The sequence below is a fragment of the Amphiprion ocellaris genome, chromosome 9 (genome assembly GCF_022539595.1).
Source record: "Amphiprion ocellaris isolate individual 3 ecotype Okinawa chromosome 9, ASM2253959v1, whole genome shotgun sequence".
NCBI classification, from domain to species: Eukaryota; Metazoa; Chordata; class Actinopteri; family Pomacentridae; genus Amphiprion; species Amphiprion ocellaris.
Window position 1 is genome coordinate 792,759 of NC_072774.1, and position 10,356 is coordinate 803,114.

At 37.0% G+C, this 10,356-nt stretch overlaps 1 long non-coding RNA gene across 1 annotated transcript; it reads right to left on the minus strand.

Annotated features, from left to right (window-relative positions):
* Positions 1-4,909: 4,909 nt before the first annotated feature.
* LOC118469411 (uncharacterized) lies at positions 4,910-7,917 on the minus strand. The gene is made up of 3 exons (XR_004846283.2): positions 7,241-7,917; positions 6,986-7,078; positions 4,910-6,264 (listed from the first exon to the last, which is right to left on the minus strand). It is a non-coding gene; the product is annotated as an uncharacterized LOC118469411 (long non-coding RNA).
* Between the last annotated feature and the right edge of the window lie 2,439 nt (positions 7,918-10,356).

The following is a 10,356-nucleotide window of genomic DNA, read 5'->3' on the forward strand; positions in this document are numbered from 1 at the left end:
TGGTTTAGGATGTCGTCCAAGAGCTGAAAAAAGCTGTCCAGGTTGCTCAACTGGTTCAGAGGGTGACTCATAAACAAAACTACATTGGAGACGCAGGTTTGATTCCGGCTCTGGGAACAAAAAGAGCAAAAAATTATTCTTTGTCATTGAAAATATTATTAAAAACTCATAGTTTAGTATGTTGTCCAAAATATGGAAAGAAAAGTCATAGTTCAGTATGACGTCCAAAATGTGACAAGAGCGCCAAAATTCATGATGGTTTTTTTTTTCACAGAAAACCTGTCTGGAGTGTTTTTCACGGCCTCCTTTACATTATTTCATCATATGACACGTTTTTACAACATGTTTGAAAAATGGCATTTTTTTTCGACATAGTATAGTAAGGCGTTTTTTTGGCGCCAAAATTCATGATGATTTTTTTTTCAAAGAAAACCTTTCTGGAGTGTTTTTCATGCCCTCCTTTACATTATTTCATCATATGGCACGTTTTTACAACATGTTTGAAAAATCCCATTTTTTTTCGACATAGTATAGTAAGGCGTTTTTTTGGCGCCAAAATTCATGATGATTTTTTTTTCAAAGAAAACCTTTCTGGAGTGTTTTTCACGGCCTCCTTTACATTATTTCATCATATGACACGTTTTTACAACATGTTTGAAAAATCACATTTTTTTTCAACATAGTATAGTAAGGCGTTTTTTTTGCGCCAAAATTCATGATGATTTTTTTTTCAAAGAAAACCTTTCTGGAGTGTTTTTCACGGCCTCCTTTACTTTATTTCATCATATGGCACATTTTTACATGTTTGAAAAATCCATTTTTTTTTCATCATAGTTTAGCATGTCGTCCAAAATGCCACAAAAACGTCCTGGTTTAGGATGTCGTCCAAGAGCTGAAAAAAGCTGTCCAGGTTGCTCAACTGGTTCAGAGGGTGACTCATAAACAAAACTACATTGGAGACGCAGGTTTGATTCCAGCTTGGGGCACAAAAAGATCTAAAAAATATTCCTTGTCATTCAAAATATTATTAAAACCTCATAGTTTCATATGTTGTCCAAAATATGGAAAAAAACATCATAGTTTAGTATGTTGTCCAAAAGGTGGAAAAAAAAGGTCATAGTTTAGGATGTTGTCCAAGAGCCTAAACTAAGCTGTCCAGGTAGCTCAACTGGTTAAGAGGGTGATTCCAAAACAGCACTACATTGGAGACACAGGTTCGATTCCAGCTTTGGAAACAAAAAGAGCAAAAAATTGTTCTTTGTCTTTGAAAATATTATTAAAACCTCATAGTTTAGTATGTTGTCCAAAATATGGAAAGAAAAGTCATAGTTCAGTATGACGTCCAAAATGTGACAAGAGCGCCAAAATTCATTATGTTTTTTTTTCAGAGAAAACCTGTCTGGAGTGTTTTTCACGGCCTCCTTTACATTATTTCATCATATGACACGTTTTTACAACATGTTTGAAAAATCGCCTTTTTTTTCGACATAGTATAGTAAGGCGTTTTTTTTGCGCCAAAATTCATGAAGATTTTGTTTTCAGAGAAAACCTTTCTGGAGTGTTTTTCACGGCCTCCTTTACATTATTTCATCATATGGCACGTTTTTACAACATGTTTGAAAAATCGCCTTTTTTTTCGACATAGTATAGTAAGGCGTTTTTTTTGCGCCAAAATTCATGAAGATTTTGTTTTCAAAGAAAACCTTTCTGGAGTGTTTTTCACAGCCTCCTTTACATTATTTCATCATATGGCACGTTTTTGCAACATGTTTGAAAAATTGGTATTTTTTTTCGACATAGTATAGTAAGGCGTTTTTTTTGGAGCCAAAATTCATGATGATTTTGTTTTCAAAGAAAACCTGTCTGGAGTGTTTTTCACGGCCTCCTTTACTTTATTTCATCATATGGCACATTTTTACATGTTTGAAAAATCCATTTTTTTGTTCATCATAGTTTAGCATGTCGTCCAAAATGCCACAAAAACGTCATGGTTTAGGATGTCGTCCAAGAGCTGAAAAAAGCTGTCCAGGTTGCTCAACTGGTTCAGAGGGTGACTCATAAACAAAACTACATTGGAGACGCAGGTTTGATTCCAGCTTGGGGCACAAAAAGATCTAAAAAATATTCCTTGTCATTCAAAATATTATTAAAACCTCATAGTTTCATATGTTATCCAAAATATGGAAAAAAACATCATAGTTTAGGATGTTGTCCAAAATGTGGAAAAAAAAGGTCATAGTTTAGGATGTTGTCCAAGAGCCTAAACTAAGCTGTCCAGGTAGCTCAACTGGTTAAGAGGGTGATTCCAAAACAGCACTACATTGGAGACACAGGTTCGATTCCAGCTTTGGAAACAAAAAGAGCAAAAAAATTATTCTTTGTCATTGAAAATATTATTAAAACCTCATATTTTAAGATGTTGTCCAAAATATGGAAAGAAAAGTCATAGTTCAGTATGACGTCCAAAATGTGACAAGAGCGCCAAAATTCATTATGTTTTTTTTTTCACAGAAAACCTGTCTGGAGTGTTTTTCACGGCCTCCTTTACATTATTTCATCATATGACACGTTTTTACAACATGTTTGAAAAATGGCATTTTTTTTCGACATAGTATAGTAAGGCATTTTTTTTGCGCCAAAATTCATGATGATTTTGTTTTCAAAGAAAACCTTTCTGGAGTGTTTTTCACAGCCTCCTTTACATTATTTCATCATGTGACACGTTTTTACAACATGTAGATTTTCTTCATCCACTCTCTCCGTTGATGAAGGGTATGGCATTACATGTACAGCAGAGTTCTGCGTCTCCAGTAGAGGCATTCTAACAGCTCTTGGCCCAATACAGACTACACCTCTTGCGTTGGCGTTAACCTTGCTAAAAACTTCAAAACTTCTGGCTCGGTCAGGTCTTCCAGCAGCTGCTAGATTTTAAATGGTGAACAGTCCTCAGGGAACTCCTGGTCCACCAGTTTATTCTCTTCATAAAAAGTGATGTCTAGAATTACACGTGTGTAATCCTGAAGCAGCTTGGAAACGTTGCTACTCTCCCCTCCTTGTCTGTACGTCCAAAATAAGACAAAAATGTCATAGTTTAATGTGTCGTCCAAAATATGACAAAAATATCATAGTTTAGTGTGTCGTTCAAAATTTGACAAAAATGTCATGGTATGTCGTCCAAAATATGACAAAAACATCATAGTTTAGTATGTACTAAAGTAAACAGACAGCTACAAAGCAACACAACAACTAGAAAGAGACACAAAACAATCAGAGAAAAAGAGCTGCAAAGACAAAATGTGACACAAGATGGCCAAACAAATTAAATAATAACAACAAGATGTAAAAAGACCACAACGAAACGCAGACTGGTCGGGAAAAACAGCCGTTCACTCAGAGCATGATCTAGTTGACTCTTCCTGGATCCTTTTTTCTGAGGTTTCCAGATCTTTCAGGATGTGAGCTCATGATGGGATTTTTCTGTCAGTGAAACTCTCAGAGTCTGATGACTGACTGTCTGTTTGATTTCAACATTCTTTCGTTCTTATTTGATTATTTTCTATAGAAGTTCTTTCTGGTCTTTTCCTGCAGGATGTCTGAGGGGGCGGAGCCAAATCATTACGACATCAGACTCACCTGGACTGATCACCTGAGAACTATTTAACCTGCCAGAAGTCACTCGGTCTGATTGATTCTTCTGTTCTAGTTTTATCTGGTGTGTTTGTCCAACCTGCAGCTCAGATAAGACACCAGAAAGCTAGACTTTTTAGGGGGAAATAAATAGAAAAATACTTTTTTTGGTTTGTTTCTTTTCTTGCCTACACATTTTATTCATAGGTTGAAAAAAGCTGAAATTACTGCAGAAGTTTCACAGACAGAACCGTGTAATTTGACCCATTAGTTGTAAAATGCTAAGCTAAATTCTGTATGTTAAGTTAAATCCAGCAAACACTGAAGCCTGCAGGGGGCTGGAAAACTGTCTGAGCAGTAGAGACGGTGTATATTTCTAGAAAGACGATTGAATTTATCTGAAATCCTAGACTGGGGAGCACAGCTGTCGTCCAACATGAGTCTCTGCAGCTTCTTTACAACTTTAAAAAACCCACAAAGACTGTCTGCTCAACAGCTAAACATCCATCCATCATCTATACACCTATAGATCCTCATTATCCCAGCTGACTGAGGGTGAAGGTTCACCTGGACAGGTAACAGTCTGTCACAGGTTCACCTGGACAGGTAACAGTCTATCACAGGGCTACACATAGAGACAAACACTCACATTCACACCTACAGACAATTGAGAATCACCAATTAAACCTCAGCGTGTTTGTGGACTGTGGGAGGAAACTGGAGAACCTGGAGAAAACCCACACATGTACATGAGAACATGGAGACTCCATGCAGGAAGATCCCAGGAAGGCTGGGACACAAACCGAGGATCTTCTAGCTGCAAGGAGACAGTGTTAGTCACTGTGCAGTACAAATATTTGATTTAATTTCATTGATTTGTGCTTAAATTAAAATAAAATTTGTTTGACTGAGGTAATCTCATACACTGTAAACCCGGATAAGTTCATTGTACTTAAACCATTTGCGTCAAGTGATTGCCTCAAATGGTTTAAGTTATTGACTGCAGAGAAACTTAATTTGTTGAAGTATAGTCAACTTAAATGTACAATAGGCAGAACTTAATATTATACGTCAAATGCACTTAAAAATTCTAGTTTTATTAAAATTCTGAATATATTAAAAAATTATAGTTGGGATAAAAAAAATCCAATTAAGTTCTTTTGTCAATAACCACACAATGCAGCACATTTAATTCATTTTATTGAAACATAACAAAACAACAAACATTTCTCAACATTACTGCTCTGTGTGAAATACCAGATGCAAATACAAAACAACAGCAAGACCTTGTTTCATAAAATTACCAAAATTAATTTTTGTCAATAGTTTCAACAGTATAATCTTAATTTTTTGCTATTAACGTATTACAGAACCCTTCTATGTTACCGCAAAAAAACAAAACAAAACACACAAAAAACGTGTTATGAAACAGTTTCCTTCCAAATAGACAGCACAGTTTTTTAGTTGTTTGCTCTGTTTGTTTGTCTGTTTGGAAGAAAAAAAACACTGATCATGTAGCAGCATACTGTACTGTTGAGCTGAATCTGAAGACATGGGACCTAAAAAACTACACTTCCCAGAATGTACTGGTAGCAGCAAGGAGGGACCTGACACCTGGTGCTTGACACCTGATCAGTGTTCACTGAGTTAGAGCACCTGGGAAGGACTGGGGGAAGCTCAGCCAGTCTGGCAAACAATCTTCAGAAGAGAAACACGAGGGAAGAACAAAGAAGATCCAAGTCCACTCATGGATTCAGTCCAAAGACGCCAATGGTTGGTGAAATGTTTATTTGCTTTTTTTGGTGATTTGAAATGTTTCTTTATATGGCCAAGTTTATGTTAACTGCACTGCATGATTGGTTGATTTAAATGGTTAAGAGACTAATATGTCAACTTTTTGGTTCTGTATTTGATGTTATGAATGTTGTTTCTCTGTCTTTAAAGGTTTACAACCCATTGAAATACTCTGACCAACCAACTAGAAGGAAAATAAAGTTTTGAGTTGGAAATTTAAATTGAGTTGTCCTCGCGTCCTTTGGAGGGAAAGAGAGGTGGACTTGACACTGTACTGCAAGTACACAAGGAAAAGCCTGTATGCTTTGTGTGCGACATAACAAACAGGCATTAAGAACAGCAGCAATAAGAACATGCAGTGAGGACAAGAATGGGTTAAAAAAAACTGCAACTTTCTAAAATATGTCCTCTGTGGATTCATTTTAGTAAAATAAACAATACTAGATGCATCTTGTACAAGAGGAATCACATACAAAATGAACAACAGCATGAATATTTGTTTCAGTCAGTGAATATAACTGTGCAATAATCCAGACATGGGCTTGAAGAGTTGCACCTTGCACTGCAAGCTCATTCTTCAGCTTTTGAGTCTTTGGAGGCTGAATTTATGATGACCTGCTGAATGAAGGTAAAGGTGTAGTGCAGGTGGAGTGTGGAGGTAAAGCCAAACAAGAGGCACATTGCTTGAGGTAGGTTGGTGAGTGTGTCCATTACAGGGCTGCCCTCTAGGATGATTCCCACTCATGAAGGGAATAGTTGTGGTGATGCTGGGCTTGCAGCGCTGTTGTCCTCATAGCAGAGTAATGCCACTGGAATGTCCACAGAGTCTCCCTCATTAAGATTCTATATAGTGCAAGAAACAAGACAAAACAAGGATATTTAGGTTAACAACAATTTCTCTATGACCTTCTTTAATATTGCAATTTTTCTAATTCATTGTGGTTGTATTTTAGGTTGTGTTGTGTAAACAAGTTGTTAGAGCCGTTTTTGTGTGTGTTCTATGGGTGCCTGTTGGTGTATAGATTTCATGTTTTGACAGTAGCTGGTATATTGGACAATGTAAATGAATGGTATAAACGGAGGAAGGGTTAATTCAGGTGTGCTGCTGACTGGGGAGAAGCACACAGTTTTTTAATCAGAGTTTTAGTGGCTGAATTTAAGCCTTTTACTTTATTTTGCATGTAAGTACAAATTAGTGGAACAAGAGCGTGTAGATCAATAAAGGCGATATTGGAAATACGCTCAAGATCTCTGGATTCCTTCAATGGAGCCAGCACAAAGTATGCCTTACTGGAAGTTCCAGCAGCAGCCCCTCACTGGTTTAGGTTTTTTTGTAGAAATCAAGTCACTATACAAGCCCTTTGAATGTTTGCATACTTTGCAGTATAAAATGCAATAATTAGTTTTGCCTTGCTTACAGGGAAGGCATATTATCAAGTTAAAATCAACTTGAGTTCAACGAAACAACTTCAGAAAATCTGATTATAATAACCCATCATCCCAAATAAACAAAACCTGAAAATGGCAAAACTGATTCAAACACTTATCAAAAAACATTACTCACCAAATTGCTCTGAAAGAACATGGATGCATCGTCCCTAAGAATGACTGGAAGTCCTCTCAGGACAAGGCTTCTAATGGCTGTTGGCTCAGTGCTCTGCAAAGGTATAAAGATATAACGTACACTTAATGTAGGACAATGAAATATATCACTTTATTTATCCATATAAAGAAACACCTAAATGAAAGAGAGTTAGTTTATGTAATATGGATGAACTAACCATCAATATCATTAAAGAAAACAGGAATATCAACCCACCGTTGTCTGTTGTAGCAGGTCAGCTAACTGCTTGCCTCTCTGAACCATCTTCCTCTTGAAGATTTCCATGAAATTAGAAAGAATTTTTCTTGAAGATTTCAACCCTGTTAAACTCCAAGTAAACCTGAAAAATATGAAAAAAATACATTTGTCATGAGAAAAAATTACCATGACAAACAGCAAAACTTAATTGTAGAGTCTACAGTTTGCATTTGACCCACATTTATGATGTGAAAGCAGAATAAATAGCTATGGAGTGCATTGAGAGACTTAAATGTACACATACATTCCTGGTATAAGCAAGAAAGAGTTCAGTTCTGGCAGAAGTTCCATGTTTTAGCTGACAATGTTTGATAAGCTGTGTTCTCTTCTCACAGATGACAGGGCAGTACTTGCATTTCCAAGGCATTATAATGAGGCTTTATACAAAAATAGGACAATAAATGGGGCTAATGTTAAAAATGGGCATTTACTTTTCAAAACTACACTGAAGTAATTTGAATTCTACTCTACTGTTTCAAAACTGTATGCAGAGAACACACAGGTCGACAGAAACTCTAAAAACAAAATGATTATCAAAGTCTTACTATTCAGCTTACCCACATTAACATGTACACATTTCAAGCTAGAAAAATACCAGCAGTTTCTGATTAGTAGAGAAAACAACTCACCTCATTCAGACAGAAAATGGCATCTGCTTTACTGGAGACAAATGTCCTTTGAAAGGGTCCAAACTTGTAAAAAATTGAAAAATGCAGGCAGAAAATGTATTTTCCAAGAAGCATGAAAAGTGCAAAGGCCTTACATTGCTGTGTGAAAATGAGAAAAAGGCGCAAACTTCTCTGTATCCTCCAATGGACAAGCCCAGACTTGTTTTGACTTGTGAGCCAATCAGAACACAGCAACAAATTGTGGCCCCGTTTTAAGTTTGTTAAACTTAAAAAATTGAGTACACCTACAGGCTGTCTCAAACGCTCTCCATATACTCAAACTGTTTAAGTAATGCAACAAAACTCATTATTTTCAGTGGTATGTACTGAAGCTGTTGAGTAGAAAGAACTTTTGGGTTAACAGTGTATTACATGGGATGTATTTTAGCCTGGAGGGGTATATTCTGGGATATTTCAGCCCCCGGGGTATAAACTGGGAAAAGCTATAGTAAACTTTAGCCAGAGGTTTAATCTGGTCTGTTTCACACAGATCTAGTCAGTCTTGGTTTAAGCACAAATCAAAGACAACACAAAGAGATTTTAAACTGAAATCTGTTGTTGAAAGCACCACCAGCCAATGTGGATGTTCTTTCATGATGTTTTGCTTAAATTTTTCTTAGTTTTCAATTTAGTTTTTCCTTTGATTTGAACTTTTTAAATTGTAATTGTGAGGAGCACCACAAAAACAGTCCAAACGCTGCTTTCCAGAGGGTTAGACGAGTGTTTATTTGAAAGAGTAAGTTTACAACAACACAACATGTGAGGGGGTTAAAAACAAATGGGTGTTAGTAAAATAAAAATAAATAAACAGAACTATAAGTGAACTTCACGTTGACATTGATGGACATTCCAACCAGGAACAAAGTAAAAGATAATCAATACGAAAAAACCTCTTCCTGTTCACCTCTTAAAACCCAAAAACACACTGCAGTAGCACCCTAAACTAAAACTACCAATGGGTTCCCTGTTTTCCTTTGTGAACAATTCAAAGGTCCCTCTCTATCTCCCCACACATCCACCAACCACTGGAACACATCTCCAAAGTTCTGCTGGGCCAGCTCAGCTTCCCCTCAGAAGAAGTGCCGCCACCTGCCAGATGAAGGAGCCTTTTGAGAGGCAGCTGGCATCGTGATTGGACTGTACTTTGGTCTGTTCCAATCCAGCTTCAGCTCCAGAGACGGCAGGCGGGACGAGTCAACGGAGGCCGGGTGGACGAAGGCATGCAGCTGAGTACAATCCAGAAAACAACAGAGGAGGAGTGCAGCAGCCAGAACAACCAGAGTAGCATGGTATGTCTCTTAGACAACATCATAGTAGAGCCTTTGGTATGAAAAAACACCATCATATACATCGTATATTGTACAAATAACAAGTCAAAGGAAAGAGACATACATTGTAGAATTGTAGTAATTGTGGGCCGACTGATTTACTGATTATCAGTATTTAATTTTTGACTGATTTATGGTAATAAATCAATTTAAAAATGGCGCTACTATGGCTCTGAACCTTTATCTACCTGTGGTCGCTCTGTCTTTTGGAGTGATTTGATTGGTTATACGTCACGAATAAAACTCCTTTAACCCTTTGATGCATAACCTGGGTCAAAAGTGACCCAAATCCAATGGAAAATGGGTATCTCCTCATGTGGTCTACGCATCAAAGGGTTAACATCTGTAAACAAAACAAAAACGTATCAACAAAGTTTTCTGTTAGAGTTTGTGTTCTTCTAAGTTTAACTCAAGATTTTAAATACTTTCATTTACTGCAAATGTATATCTACTCCAAATGTCTCACTAATAATCATTATCAGCCTTAAAAACCCACAAAACACCCCTCTATACTCCACCACACTTAGTACAGTCCGGTTCCCCCTTCTATAAATCTGCTTGGAATCTTCCACTTCCTGTTTGTCAAAGTGGCCTTCTACCTGGACAGGTTTTGTTGGAGCTCATGCAACAAACATTTTGGGTAAGTGCACTTTAATATGGATGGATGACACTGAATTAGAGTCTGTTTTAATGAGACTGAGTTAAGATGTGTAGCTCTGTCATTAAATAGGAAATTATTTCTCAGAATTCACAGAGAAAAGTCAGAAATGTTTGCTAGGTTAGCGTCCCACATGTTCTTTGGCTCAGCTAAAGCTAACTCTCTCCAACTTCTGGATCTCTTGAGTTGCTTGTTGTTAAAATATCTTGCTAGATTTGCTGAAGCTCAGAAAGTCTGAGATGTTTGTTCAAAATAAGCTCATTCTCAAGTCTGATCTGAACTGTCCTCTTTTGTTTGAACTTTCCCTAAACTTAGGAGTTAATGACAGAGCAGCACATCCAGACTCAGTCTCATTTATGTAGAGATTAAACTTCAGTGTCATTCATTGATGTTAAAGTGCAGTTTTTCAAATGTTTGTTG